We start from the raw sequence: 15,539 nt of genomic DNA, 5'->3' as shown, positions 1-15,539 counted from the left end.
CATAACACAGTGTCCTTTCAATGGTTTGGTGAATTGCTTTGGGAGACCATCATCTGCAGCAATCTGAGAGTCAGATCAGATACCGACAGGGCCTTGGCTCTAGGGAAAATGGAATCCTGATGTTCTTTGGTGCTTTTTGGAAATGCCTAAAAAAGAGAGAGAGGGATTCAGGCAAGAGACAGTTCATTGAGAAGATCAGAGACCACCCTCTGGGTGAGCTGAAACTGCTTCTCCTGCCTGGAATGAAACCTTTGTGACTAAAACAAGACCTAGAGGTGGGTGATAGGCTAGTCACAGCTAGCCTTCCGCTTTCTCAGTTTGGGGCGTTTTGTTGTTGTGTTCTTGTTGTTTGTTGTTCCTTTTTTTTTTTTTTTTTTTTTTTTTTTTACAAACTGAGGAGAAGTGATGTAGAGTAAAAAGGAAGAAAAAAGAGAAGGTGGAGGGGAAGAAGGAAGGGAAAGTGAAGGAGAGTGTGAGTTAGTGCAACGCTGGACACTAGGTGAACACCTGCTTTTCCTTGCTTAGTTCCTCGCTACGATGGGTTTCAAGCTGTAGTCCGAAGCTCGAAAGGTCATGGGCAGGACACAGGGCTGGACACTGAGAACTTCAGAGGCTTCAGGCTAGAACTCTTGGCAATTGGTTGAGTCTTCTGCAAAGCACTGAGCCAAAAGGGATGAGTGAGTTTTAAGGGAGGTAAACATATTATAAGAGAAATCAGATTATGCCCTGGCAGTGCCTGTGGCCATTTACATCCTTGAGTCACTCCCAGTCCTCTGAAATGGCCCTGGCAGGAAGTGAGACATGAGAGCAGGAAGCTCTAAAGTGTTGCTAAGTGCATGACCACTGGGACCCTCTCACGGTCCTTTTTCCGAATCAAAGCGCTGCACTGCAATTCTTTTGTGTATTAGATCCAGGAAGCACATTAGAGTCGTTTTGTGTATTAGCTCCCTTGAGATGTCTTCACAAAGTGAAATGAACTTGGGATTTGACCGGTGCACAGCACCCTGAAATCCATGAATAGGTCCAAGTGAGCAATGTCAGGGAAACAGAAGCGGCCACATGAGTGGTGCACCCCTCTAACCCCAGCAGTCTAGAGGCAGGGGCAGGTGGATCCCCGAGTTTGAAGTCAGCCTTGTCTTCAGACAGAGTCCCAGGACAGCCAGGGCTGCACAGAGAATCCCTGTCTTGAAAAACCAAACCAAACCAAATCAGCAAGCAAGCAAACAAACAAAAAATTGAAAGCTCGAAACAAATGTAACTTTTTACAAACTATATTTTAAATATAGATTCATTAAGATTGAGTTGACTGGGAGCGGACACAGGTATACGTGTAAAGGACACCAAAGGAGTAGCTATGCCGGATTTGAAAAATCCCAATCAAAAGCCACATCGTAGGGGTGACTCTCTGCAAGGGAAGGAGGGGCCCCACAACACTCCTGAAGCAAGAGCATCAAACATGGTTCTCTAAACCTCACACCAAGCCATTAGTTAACACAATCGATGTTACAAATAATTTTTATGAGTGAAATAAATGAGACATGACTTGTGGGATTTGGGGTTCTTCCTATGTCTCTGGGGATCTGGTGGGTCGACCCGGGTGCCCACAGAAGAGTGCCATCTGATGAGTTGGGAATGCTGGCTGCCACGAACACTCACGTGTCAACCCTACAACAAAACTTGTCTGAATTAGACTTTTCATCATTATTAAACTGAAAGTGTTTCTGCTGCTCACTTTGGCCAGAGACTTACTTCCAGTGAAAGAAAGGTTAAGGAGGCAGGAGACAAACAGCCTTGACCTATATTCTACTACTGGATGTAGCTCAGATTCATCCAAAGACCTTGACATTTTGGAGCCACCAAATTCTCACACCAAGAATGACTAGGTTGGTTTGAACATCAAGCAAGACCCTGGTCACACAGTCTATCAGATACAGGGGATTCTGTGAAAACTGAAAATGAGTAATAGGCCTTGGGAAACAAACGTTACATGGCTAGCCTATCTTGGTATAGATCTTGGCAAAGGTGAATTTTGATAGAAACCACTTGCTTGTGATGGTTCCGATTCCCACGCTCCTGCTTCTAGTCTGCTGGGATCCTAGCCTCCTGCCACCTGCACCCTAAGCTTCTGACCTCTGAGTGATCCCGCCGCTACGCACAACCACCACACATACCACACCTATACGTTGCTTGCGGCTACTGCCACCTGTGATGTAGGTCATGTGGGCATTTCCAGTAACCCACAGGACGGGTGGTGGTTGGCACTCTCTGTCCCTGGAGCCCTGAAATGGTCCTCCCTCCCTTAACACCTCAGGGCTTCTCTCCCTATCCGAAGCTTAGACCGGAACTTATCTTCAGTGGGGAGAGACACTGGAGGTCAAAGTCCCTTTCCTTTTCCCTTTCATTCTCTTCTGTAGGAAACGTCCTTTGACAAGGCTCTCCTTATTCCTTTCACTAAGGCTCGTGTCCACATCCTCTTGCTTCTGCTTCTGCCAGTTCTAAGACAGAGCACTCCCCCACCGTGCTCTCAGCAGGGACAGCACCCAGGGCCTCCTCCGAGAGCTCTGCTGCTTAATCGTCGTCGTGGTTTGACGCCTGCGCACACAGTCCTTGTCTTAGCACTGTCCCCCTGAGAGCGTCTTCTCGGCGTAACTGCGGAATGGAGAGTAACATGTGCAAAGACTGTTTCTAACTGTAGTGTGCTAGTCAAGAAACCATGTGAGTGTGAGTCACTCGAATGCTTCATAAAAAGGCTTTGTGTTAAACGGGCTATTTAAAGTCGGGTAGGCTGAGCTGGGACGATGTCCTGTAGGTAAGATATATCAAATGCATATCTAACTTACTGCATTTACAACTTTACTGTATGTTGAAAAGAGCCTCCAAGTGAAAGCATCAGGTTCAGGAAGGCCGAGGGAATCAGTGATAAGGCACTTTACCCTACTTTTTTCTTCTTCTGTACCCACTTTTGAAGCTAGGCATGAAATGGTTAGTTCATGTGATAAATCAGTCCAGTCATGGAGGGAGGGACATGGAAACAACACACAGAGAAAGACTTCACATCAATAATTAGCCAGCCCTCTGTTAAAAAGTGGATTCACACCACTTACAAGGATGAGCCCAAGAATGTGTTGGAAAACAGCCTCTCCAAGACACATTGGGACAGAGCCGCTGTAACAGATTAACAAATTCTGGCCAAGAGAGCAGAGACTCTGTTGTTTGACAAACTTAATAAAACAGAGACACTCGCTGATATTGCCTTCCCACTAAACAGAAACATCCCAGGAACATACGCAAAAGGATAAATAAGAATGTGGCTTTGACAGAGGAGTTGGAATGAAAGCAGAATGTGAGGGACAGTAGCACAGCCGGCTGTCTTTTTCCATAAAGGCTTCCTGGCCTGAAACCTGAACAGTCAATGTGAGCAGGCCTCTGCTCTGAGACATAGGTTACATGCCCATACAGGCAATTTTCTTTTCAAATTAAAGCTGGGCCATAAGAGTGTGCGCAGCCTCTGCCTACTTTTGAAGTTCATGGAAATAAGAATGATGGAAAGAGGCACCAATGTGTGGGCACGGGCTTGTGAGCACTGCACTGACTCCTGTGTGTCCCATGATTTGCTAGAGCATCGCAGTTCTCATTTGGGACTGGGAGGCCAAAAGTATTTGGCATCACGTACATTCTTAGGAGATGCTCCATGCAAGTTCTAAACCTTACCATACCTGTGTCAGATTCTGTGTCTCGAATCTTCTGACAGCCTGTGCTCCGAGCTCAGACATCCTGAACAAAGCAGCACTCTATTCCAGCAAATAACCAAAAGTCTCAAAGCTCACCCCTGGCCTGTGGGTCAGAGAGCACGGCTGCCTACGGGCCTATGGCAGTGGCCCAGTGCTTGGGCTGTTTGAAGCTCTTGAAGTCTGCTCAGGAAGGCCTGTGACATTTTCTGCTCTTCCTCCAGGTAAATGAAGTAATAACTCAAGTGTGAAAATTTATGGAATGAAAACTGCAGTCTAAAATGAGTAATGCTTGAATGTGTTCCAGAACCTTCTGTCCAAAACCAGCCTAGACTACTTTGCAAGGTGACACTGGCATTGGAGCTGCAAATGCCACACATTTCAGAATCATAAGCTGACATCATTGTCTTTGTCCTCGTGGGGAAGTAGGGTAATGGCTCTCTCTGTAGCTTGGCTGCTAAGTTTTATCCCAATACATACTGGGTGGCCTCCTCCTGTGGCTCTCAGCCCTGTTGTTGTGTAGACATGATCCCAGCTACACCTCAGCACTCAAAGCTGTCGTTTTATTACACCAACATAAGAGAAGACAAAATAATTAGTAAATTTGCAATCTTGAACCTTCATTTCTAATCCTAAAGAATGGGGAGGGAAACAGTCCTTTGGAATTGTGAAAGGAAAAGTGAGGGCAAGCCAGCATGTACTGAGACTGAATAGAGTCCCTACACCTGCCTGTTACAGAACCCACAGGGTCTTTGACACACTCATCCCAGATACTCTCCTCTTCTTTATTGTTTGAGAATTTCATTCATGCATGTCTTGATCAAACTCATCCCTCATTCTCTCTCCTCCAGTTCCTCCTCTATTTTTCCCACCAAGTTTCTTTCCTAATTTCATTCCTTTAAGTGACATCCAAACGTGTTGGATGTGAATGAAAGGACTTCCCAGAAGAGTACATGCTTTTCCTGAGGATGGAGCAGAGATGGACCATTGTGAATTGACTATGACAAGAGGCTTTCCAAGCACACACATTTTTGTTCCTTTACTCGAAAGGCATAGGTTGAACATCCACGGTACTTGGTTCTCACCCCATCTCCACAAACAGAGCAAGCCCTGAGTATCCCAGCTTCAGGGACAGACACTGGGGGTCGGGGAAGAGGACCTTGTGAGTGTAGGGCTGCATAAAGATCCACAGAGCTGAAACAGTTTTTCAGGGACACTGGTATTGGTTGTTGCAGGGTGAGAATTGGCTCTGTTTTTTTAATGCAATATCTTGTACTTGAATACTTATTGTTCTCTTTCTCTCCTTCCTTCCTTTTCCCTTCCTTCCATCTCCTTTGTCTCTGTCTTCCACAATAAAGAAGAAAATATTCTCATTCCTACCTCATAGCTGAGACTCAGCCTGCTAGTTAGTGGTAGGATAGAGTTTCCTGAATCTATTTCTCACGTGCACATGGTTTGGATGGCTCCTCTTTTGTGGCTGTTTTCTCCTTCTTCCATTTCCCTTCCAATCACTTAACCTCTGTGGTAATCCGGCCTGGAACCCTTGATGATGAACTCATGCCTTCCACTCTCTCCAAGTCATCAAAGCTGACCTCAGGCCTTCTGGGGAATGCTCCTCTCATGGCAGGACAGGATTACACAGCCTCTCTGCACCTCTTCCACCATGTCCTTGACTGTCAGGCAGACAGAACACTGACTGCCCACGTCACGGGCCCTTTCCCTTCACACAGTGATTCCTTATGCCTTTGTGAGTCACCACACAGCACATTTTAAACATATAGTGTTTGGGCTAATGTGGAGCTCAGTGACGGAACATTTGTCTAACGTGTCGGAGTTCCTGGGTTGGATCCCTGGATTAGTTTCCTTTCTGTTGCTGTATATAACACCAAATGACCAAAGAAGGAAGAGTTTATTTGGTTTATGATTCCAGGGGAGATAAGAAGCCATGATGGCAGGGAGGCCTGGCCACAAGTGGCAGACATGGTGGCAGGCACAGAAGGCTGAGAGCTCATGTCTTGAACTAAAAGCAGGAAGCAGAGTCTGAACTACAAGAGGAGTGAGGCCTCAAGCTTGAGAAGTCCACCCCAGTGACTTATTTCCTCCAATGAAGCCACGCCTCCCAAACCTACCCAAACAGCATCACCTACTGCAGACCAAGTGTTCAAATGGCCAAGACTAGGGAGGACATTTCTCATCCAAACCACCACAATACCTATCTTGGGGAAAAAAAAAAAAAAACTTGTCACTTTTTTTTTTTCTTAAATCAGTTAGGTCTCATTTTCCAACAAAACAATAAGATAAACGAAACTCCAAATCATTTATTGACTAACTTTGAAAAAATTCAAGGCTGCTGGACAGCAGCTTCAAATCAGGGGCAATGGTAATATCAGCTAACAATACTTATTGTATCTTTGGTGGTCTGCTAAGCATTTAAAAGTCAGGGGACGTTGATGATAATCTATCATTTAATCCTCATCACAGTCTGGCCAGGCGTGTGTTGAGATATACAGGACAGCCCACAACTGTGTGGATACACACAGAACAGAGAGGAAGTGGAAGGAGAGGGAATTTGAGAGGTTCCTTTTTCTTTTTCTCCTGCTTGCCATAGGGTGGAGCAGACTGCAAGTACACACTTTGCTCTTCTAAGTCTTAGGGGAGCTAGCAAGAGCTAGAACAAGCATCCTTGCCCAACCCTGACCTTCTCAGACTCCCATGTCTGGCAGCACAGCTCAGAGAAGGCCTGGGCTGAATAAGCTCACCCCACACATGCCACTTGCTAAATGTCTAGGACGCATCGTTCTTAGTACCTGGTTCTACAACAAGGACCACTGTGGCTTCCCAGGATACTTTATTACTACCAAACCCAAGTTATTTGTTCCATGTAACATTGTTTTTTGATCACCTACAATAACAAAAAGCACTGAATTCTGGAGAAGTCAGTGCAATACTTGGTTAGACCTTTTAAAATTCTTTGTAATGTCCAATAAAGTCAAATCTAATTTTTGTAGAATAAATTGGACCCAAGTTCTGTAAAAATAGATTTTCAGAGAAAATGGGAAATTGACAATTTCCCTAAGAAGTTTCTATGAAGAAGTAGTCTCTTGCATTTGAATAATGACATCGAAATCAGGCATTCCTGTATTCTTTCTTTTCCCCTTTATTAATGAATTAGAATACACAATTGATTTAAAATTAAATAAAAACCTCATAAGCATCATTCACATCTTCATTACCAGTCACTTGAGCTTTGTAAAACTGGATTTCCATTTAAATGGCTTCATGTCAAAATGGGAGTTCACTGTGGCTGGTGAGAGCACATCTAAGGAGCAGCCTGACCCTTCTCAGCCTGCAGCCAGGGAAGCGAGCACAGCTGCGGCCAGGGCAGTGAGCTCAGCCTGCAGCCAGGGCAGTGAGCTCAGCCTGCAGCCAGGGCAGCGAGCTCAGCTGCAGCCAGGGCAGCGAGCACAGCTGCGGTAGACACAGCCAATGGGGGTGGTGGTTCAGTGGCAAGAAGGAGTACCTGGGGCCACAACCAGCTGGGCCAGTGATGGTGGGAAACAGCTGGGTGCAGGGTCTGGGGTGCCTGAGGATTTCCCTTGGGACGCCCCCTTTTGTGTAGACGCATACCCTGTGTGTGAGGGCCCTGCCTTGTTTCCTGTCATCTGCAGGTTGTCAGCGAATCTGCTTCTCCCCAGGTTTCTAAAGGGAATGCTGGGTCAGGTGGAACCATGGCCATAGCTTTTTCCTTCACTAGGCAGTTTGGAAATTCTTAAGTAAGAGGATGGGCTCAGACTCTGTGACAACAGTTTTGAGGAAATTTTTGCTTCGTGATTCACTAGCTGCATTGAAAATGTGAGAACACAACGTTACACTGTTAATGCTTTTCTAATTCTGACTCTGTTTTCAAGAAGTGACAGATTTCAGAATAACTAAATAATTTCTAGTGTCACTTCTTTCTCCCAATATTAGTGTCACATGTGAAACCTGGTATTTTGAGACTTTTCATCACCCATCTGGCTCTCTAGGAATCTTTGAAAAGTAGAAAAACTTTTTTAAAAAAAAGGAAGAAAACATTTTAAAAGAATGTTTTAAAGTATCGGCAGATGTCCACTTTGTCTACTTTATAGAACTGTCCACAGGACATAGTTACCTAAGCATTATTTTTAAGTCAATTTAGAAAATTTATTCCAGTCAATCCAGGAGTACGACGTGGTGGCCCAGGCCTGTAATTCTAGTACACAAGAGGCAGAGGCAGGCACATCACCTAAAGTTCCAAGTTATATCTAAACATTCTTATCCAGACTTAAGGATTGATGAAATAAATTAAATATTTTAGCATAATTGGCGTCGGGTGCAGTGTTCAGATTAGGGATACACCCTTTCACTGAAGACGCAGGAAGACGTCAGTGGCACTCATTTAAGTGACCCTGTAGGGATGCTCAGCTGGAGAATGGTCACCCATCTTGTGCTTGGGGAGAGCTGTTCCCACCATCAGCTTCCTTTGCTTGCTTACGTTCCGTCATCCGCTCACAGCCGCAGGGACAGACATCCCTCTTGGGTACAGGTGGGGCAGTGGGAGAGTCTGCAGCTGCTCAGTGTCCTTGGGAAAGGTGGTCATTAAGCACATAAGAAGACACTCAAGACAGACCTGATGACTTGACCTATAAGCTCACCTAGGTAGCAAGCTAGAAGGATCGAAAGTTCACTGTGTGTGTGGTAATAGGCTACAGAGTGAATTTAAGATCATCCTGGACTCACTGAAACATTGTCTCAAAGGAAAAAAATAGTTTGGGGATGTAGCTCAGTGTTACAGTACCTGATTAACATACATCCGGCCTCAGATTTGATCCCCAATAAAGGGAAACAAGGAAAAGGCACTCATTCTGGGCATAGTGACAAGTATCTGCCATTCTGTATTTCGAAGACTGGATGGGAAATTTTCTCTTTTGAGGCCAGCTAAAGCTATATAGCCAGACCCTTTCTCTAAAATAAAACGTTAACTGCATGTTGTGGTGCATGCCTTTATTCAAGCACGTGGATGTCAGTAGCATTGGCTATATGTGGATAAGCCATGGCGGCATAGTTGAGAACCCATCTCAAAAATATAAACAAACAAAACGTAAAAGTGAATAGGAGCCCACAGCAGCCCTTTACTTCAGGTGTGTGCTTTCTTGCAGGCTAAAGCACTTCCTGTTGTGATCTTATGCGGAGCCACCTTCCAAATGAGCACACTGATCTCAGAGAGCGTTTAACCGGTGGGCCTCAAAGTTATCAAAACGCTGCTGTCGCACTTAGGGTTTCATTGCAGTACAGAGACACCATGACCACTCTTACAAAAGCAAACATTTAACTGGGACTGGCTGACAGTTCAAGGATTAGTCCGTTTTCATCATGGCGACAAGCACGGTGGCACACAGGCAGACATGGCGCTGGGGAGGGAGCTGAGAGGTCTACACCTTGATCCTCAGGCATCAGGAGAGAAGACTGAGACACACTGGCCAGACCTGGCCTTCTGAGTTCTCAAAGCTCACCCCAGTGGCCCACCTCCACCAACAAGCCCACACCTATTCCAGCAGGGCCACGTTTCCAATGCTGCCACTCCCTAGGGGCCTAAAGGGGCCGTTTTCATTCAACCCACCACAGTCACTGGGCTTTAAACCTGTGTGTTGAGATGAGTCCAGAATCCTGTTTTCTTTATCCCTTGCTGCCTCAGTTTCCCTTCTAGTGGTGCTTCTTTGAAAACGAGAGTGAGTAGTGCGTGAGTGATCATGCATGTGGTTACTACCCTTGTGCATTCAGAAAGGTCCAAAGGAAAGATTAGCAAACAGAAAACAAAACCAAACCTAAACCAGTGCATTTTAGAAAGACCATGCAGCTTTCACTCAGGAATGCAGTGACAGAGGACAGTAAGCCAGGTGTGACTGCACACAGTATAATCCCAGCACTTGGGCTGAGGCTCACCAGCTCCAGGTCAGCCTGGGTGACAAAGTGAGACTCTGTCTCAAAAACCAGAACAAACAAACAACAACAAAAATGAAGAATATATTCATATACTTTACCACTTTAAGAAATTAACCACTGGACATTTATTGATATATTTAAATGGTATATTTAAAAAGATAATTGTGTTAGGTAGGGTTTCCATTGCTATAATAAAATACCAAAAACAACATGGGGAGGAGAGGGTTTATTTAGGTCACTCTTCCAGGTAACAACATCATTGAGGGAAGTCAGGGCAGAAACCTGGAGGCAGGAACCTGGAGGCAGGAACTGACACAGAGGCCATGGAGGGGGCTGCTTACTGGCTTGCTCATAGGTCAGTCTGGTGGGGGCATTTTCTCAACTGAGATTCCCCATTCCAAAATGACTCTAGCTGTTGTCAAGCTGCCATAAAACTAGCCAATCATATTCGATTCCAACTTTTAAAAAATATTTTCTTCATGTACTTTGTGTGTGTGAGTGTTTGCCTGCACATTAGGTGTGTGCAGGCATGGTGCCCTTGGAGGCCAGAAGAGTGCCTGGAGCTCTGCAACTGGAGTTATACATGGTTGTGAGCTACCATGTGGGTGCTAGGAAATGAGTCAAAGCCTTCTGCAAGAGCTGCAAATGCTCTTAACCCCTGAATCATCTCTCCAAACCCTTTAATCCAGATTTAAAAAAAAAAAACATACTAACTGGGCAAAGTGGCACACCTTTAATCCCAGCACACAGGAGGCAGAGACTGGCTGGATCTCTGAGTTTGAGGCCAGCCTGGTCTACAGAGCTAGTTCCAGGACAGCAGGGCTACCCAGGTAAACCCTGTCATGAAAAACCTACCTACCTAACAAACTAACTACTACCTTACTTACCTACCTACCTACAATGGGTTCAGACCTTTACTTCGTAAAATGATTTTAAAAAATCTCTCTTTCTCTCTCTCACAAATACACGTATACAAACTCTCACACTTACTGCATTATCTATATCATATATCATATATCATGCTTTGCAGTAAGACCTTAGCGAAAACCGTTTCTACCAAAGGCTTCTCCTTATCAGTGATAACTATTCAAACTTGATTCAGAAGTACTAATTTAAAGGAATCCATAGAACAAACTGAGAGGCATCAGTAATGCGAAGGCAAAGGTAATATTTTCAGTACCTGCAGAGGTAAGGCTTGCATAGATGGAAAACCACAGAAAATATTAAATAAAGCTTTAGATAAAATCAAAAGAAGTCAGTGAGCAATCAATGAAGCAGTGATAACGTAACAATGGCTGTTTGCCCAGCAAACACGAGAACGGGCGAGGAGGGAAGGCTGCAGCCCAGCTACTTACTCAACATTTTTCAGAAGCTCCTCAGATGAGCAGTGAGAATGCAGTTGAAGCAGTATGGAGTTGTTTCCAATCATTTGCTTTGCAATAGGAGGCCTGAACAATGCATAAATAGAAAATGAAAAAATAAGCAAGGCTTCAGGCAGTGAGAAATGCTGTGACGGAATTCAGGAGTGGTGTGCTGGGGTAAAGGGAGTAGGAAGGGCAGGGCAGGTGGCGATGTGAGCTCTGGACGCTCTAGACAGCCTGGGATGCTCCTCTGGGAGGTAGAATTAGTGGAGTTTGGAAAAGAAGCCTGTCAAGAAAGAGCCAAGGGCAGGAAGTGAAGATGGAGGCAAGAGAGAGGGGGAAAACTGTATGTCCAAGAGCCTGTGTGCCCAGCTGAGTGAGGACTAAGCAGTTTGCCTTTGGGAAGCTGGATTGTACTTTGATGCCACACAACATTACTGAAGGACTTTGAAGGAAAGTCTGGTATGATGTCACAGGCTGTAAGAAAGCTCCCTCTGGCAAGATAAGTGAACAACGGACATTGGGAGTGGGTAGATACCAGTCTGTGCCCAAAATAAAGAAGATGGCCTGGGATGACTTGAGGGAAACAGGCATAGGTTTGCTCTGCATTTAGATGCACAAAGAACCAGCAGTTCTTGCTAACAGATTGGTGTGAGGATGAGTAGGAGGAGAAATGAGGGTGTAACTCAAAGATTCCATTCACAATAGAAAAACAAACAAAAACACAAAATGTCTAAGGATAAATCATACAGGAAACATCCAAAATCTACGTGACAAAAACTCAAAATATTTTCTAAGGAGTTTAAAGAAATGAAAGAAGGAAAAAAAAAACTAAAAAAAGGTATGTGTAATAGAGACAACTTTGTACTTACAGACAAATATGGACAGTTTGAAAAAATCCAACTTTGTGGTTTAATTACAACAGAACTTAAAAATGATAAAAATGCTACCAAAGTTCATTTACTTGGGATTAAGTTAAACTAAACTAAAGATAGCAACAATAGAAAATAGTCCACCAGCTACTAAAATGTAAAAGAAAGCCACAACAAAGAAAGGTGCAGAAAACCACGATGTAGGAACAGACAAATGGCATGAACAGGTCAGCCAGTCCAGGGATAGACCCAAACACAGACACAAGCAGGAAACTTGGCTTATTATATAAATGTTGTGGGACATGACTAATTCTTTAACACATAACATGGGCTAGAGAAATGCCTCAGCAGTTACTAGTGTTTGCCACTCTTCTAGAAAACCCAAGTTCAGTTCCCAGCACCACTGTCAGGCTGTTCACAACCTCCTGAATCCAGGGGAATCTGGACCCTCTTCTGGCCTCCTCAAACATCTGTACTCCACACAGGTATCACACACACACACACACACACACACACACACACACACACACACAAAATAAGTCTTTAAAATAATAAAACACATAACACACTATTTTAATTTAGAATAAATTCAAATGTATCAAAGACAAAAGTAAATGAATAATTTTATAATCTCAAAGTGAGGAAATACTTTTTATGCACAGTACAAAAATTAAAAACCATGTGAGAAACTCACATGCAAGCTCAAACTATGTAAATATAGAAGCCTGTGTGTATGCCAAGAACCAACCAGGCAAACAAAAACCTCAAAGTTAAAATTTAACTGAATTCATCAAATTCTGGGGTTTGAAATCCCATCTATTTGTTCAAAGTTTCCCAAGGATAACTGCAGCCAAATATCTGAGTGGTTGGATTGTATCCTTTCAGAAGCTTTGTTTAATCCTCCCCCAGCCCCTGAGAATGAGACCATTTATGGAAGAGGGTCTTCGAAGATGTAATCAAGTTGAGATTCAGCCGTATTAGCTTGGGATGGGCACCAATCCACCAAGAGTGTCCTTATAAGAGAAATATTTGGGCAGGGACACACACACACACACACACACACACACACACACACACACACACGGAAGGGAGAAGACTATGGAAAGAGAATTGTAGAAACCAAAGCAGTGAAGACACAAGACAAGAAACATAACCAATTACTGGAAGCCAAAGAATTAGTAAGAGAATTGAGGAATGAATTCTTCCTTAGGACCTCAAAGGCATGGTTCTACCTTGATTTCAGACTTCTGTTCTTCAAAACACAAAAGGATGTTATTTATATTGTTTTGATCTATCTAGTTGGTGGTGATTTTTTTTTATACCAGCCTCAAGGAACAGTAATGTCTAATAGGCATGTTGAATTTTATTATAACAAAACTCCTCTTCGGTTCCCTATTTATGTACATATAAGTAAAATTCAACACAACATACACAGAATATCTCTATTTGAATTGGAAATGTCCCTTACAGGCTTATATTTTGAACTCTTGTTTCCCAGCTCGTGAAACTATTTCATGATGCTGAAGAAACCTGGCCTCTTGTTCAACCTTAATCTTTGCTTCTCGGTCCACAGTGACATAAACAGCCTCTGAGGCACAGTCTTACCACAATGGTCAAGGGACCCCAGCCATGCCTTGCCTAGTGCACTAGTGTGAAAATATCCAAAACCATGAGCTAAAAGAAATCTTTCCTCATTTAAGTTGCCATGCAATGTTACAAAAGCAACAAACACAACAGCTACAGTAGTAAACTCTGCATGTCTATATGGTGTAACTATTTCACAAGCTGCCTGTATTTTTATAATACAAAGCAATGTCTTCCTTCCCTCCCTCCTTCCTTTTTTTTTTGAGAGAGGGTATAGAATGCAATTTCAAAGACACAAATTACATAGGGAAGTCTGGTGTCCTTTAATGAGCAGAACCCATCACAGTCCTTTGTATAAGGTCCAGACTCGTTATCATGGGATGAATAAAACATAACGGGCCAGCTCAAGGCTTCAAGGTCTAGATGACCATTTCCAGATACATCCTGGTCACAGCTGAGGCTTATCTCTGAGATGGTCTGTGCTGGTTAAATATCCATGGAATTGATTTTAGATTTTCATTGCCGTACTAGTCAGGGTTCTCTGAAAGAAGAGAACTGAATGGATGAATGTATGTACTGAAAGGAGTGACTTCCAGGCTGTGGCTGGGCTAGTCCAACAATGGCTGTCTCTCTTTAGAAAGGCCAGTTCACACGTCTGGATGTCTCAACGGTTCTTCAGTCTACACTGGAATCTTGCAGAAGTAGTTCTAACACCAGTGAAGTAATGCCTCGGCAGTAGCATAGATGAACTTGCCGTGGGCAGTGAGTGCAAGCAGGCAAAAAGCAAAATCTTCCTTCTTCCATGTCCTTTTATGTGGGATGTCCTTAGAAGATGTGACCCAGATTTATGGTAGGTCTTCTAAACCCAAGTGATCTACATTTGGGGTGGATCTTCCCATCTCAAATGATCCAATCAAGAAAATCCTTCCCAGGTGTGCCCAGATGTTTACATTTCAGTTGATTTCGGATGGAGTTAAGTGGAAAAGCAAGGTTAGCCATCACAGTCACAGTAATTCCTGAGATTAGTGCACAATTTAAAACTTATAAATTGTTTCTTTCTAGAATTTACCATTTAATGAAAAGGGGAAACCTCAACACAACAACTAAGTAATATCAAATAGTAAAACTCAGTTCGTTAGCACCTGTGTCATGGGCTTAGCTGGGAAGGTTGTCGTGAAGAATTCATTGAAATCAGAGACCCAGCTTCCCTCTTTCCTAAACTGCATTGCCTATCACTGTCTACTAGGCTGACTGCTGGTCCCTTCTGCACCTCTTATCTGAACCACAGCATCACAATCTTAGGAGCTCTATCTTCTCTCTTAGGAGAACTTGGGGTGCATGAAGAACAGGCAACAATAGGCTCTCTCAGTGTACATTCTAGTCTGCCTTTCTACTAGCCTTGCTCAGGACATGTGTGCCATATTACATATTAACCATGACAGGGGTAGGTAATATCACGCAAGAATAGAAATTGTCTGAGGTACCACATGCTTCAAAGCCATGGCCCCACAATTCATTATCTGTTAAATATCCTTGTTTTAGAATTGCTTAATGTAGATCAATTGGCTGTCAACTGAACTAGTTCCATTATATCACCCATTTTTGTGTAGTAGTTCCCACTATCCATGGCTTTGATTTAGTATTGTCTAAAATGTATTAAATAGAAAATTCTAGAAATAACTGTTAAGTATTACCTTGTGCACGGATCTGAAAAGCCATGCAATGAAATCCTGTGCTGTCTCGCCATATCTCACTCAGCCATGAATCACCCTTTTGGTCAGAGTATCCATTCTATATATGTTACCCACTACTTAGTCATGTAGTAGCTGCCTGGGTTATTAAATAAGCTGTTGAGGTACTGAAGTATTTGTGATCTATTTGTGACCATACTATGTCACAATGGATGTTGGGGAAGGCTGTATCACTACATCCACCCGTTCACCCTGCTGCACCTCGTCACCTAGGTATTGTGTCATCTTATGTCATAAGAAGAAGAAGAAGAAGAAGAAGAAGAAGAAGAAGAAGAAGAAGAA

The sequence above is a fragment of the Psammomys obesus genome, unplaced genomic scaffold (assembly GCF_907164565.1).
Source record: "Psammomys obesus unplaced genomic scaffold, mPsaObe1.curated_primary_1811, whole genome shotgun sequence".
Classification (NCBI taxonomy): Eukaryota; Metazoa; Chordata; class Mammalia; order Rodentia; family Muridae; genus Psammomys; species Psammomys obesus.
Note: the sequence above shows the minus strand (reverse complement) of the source record.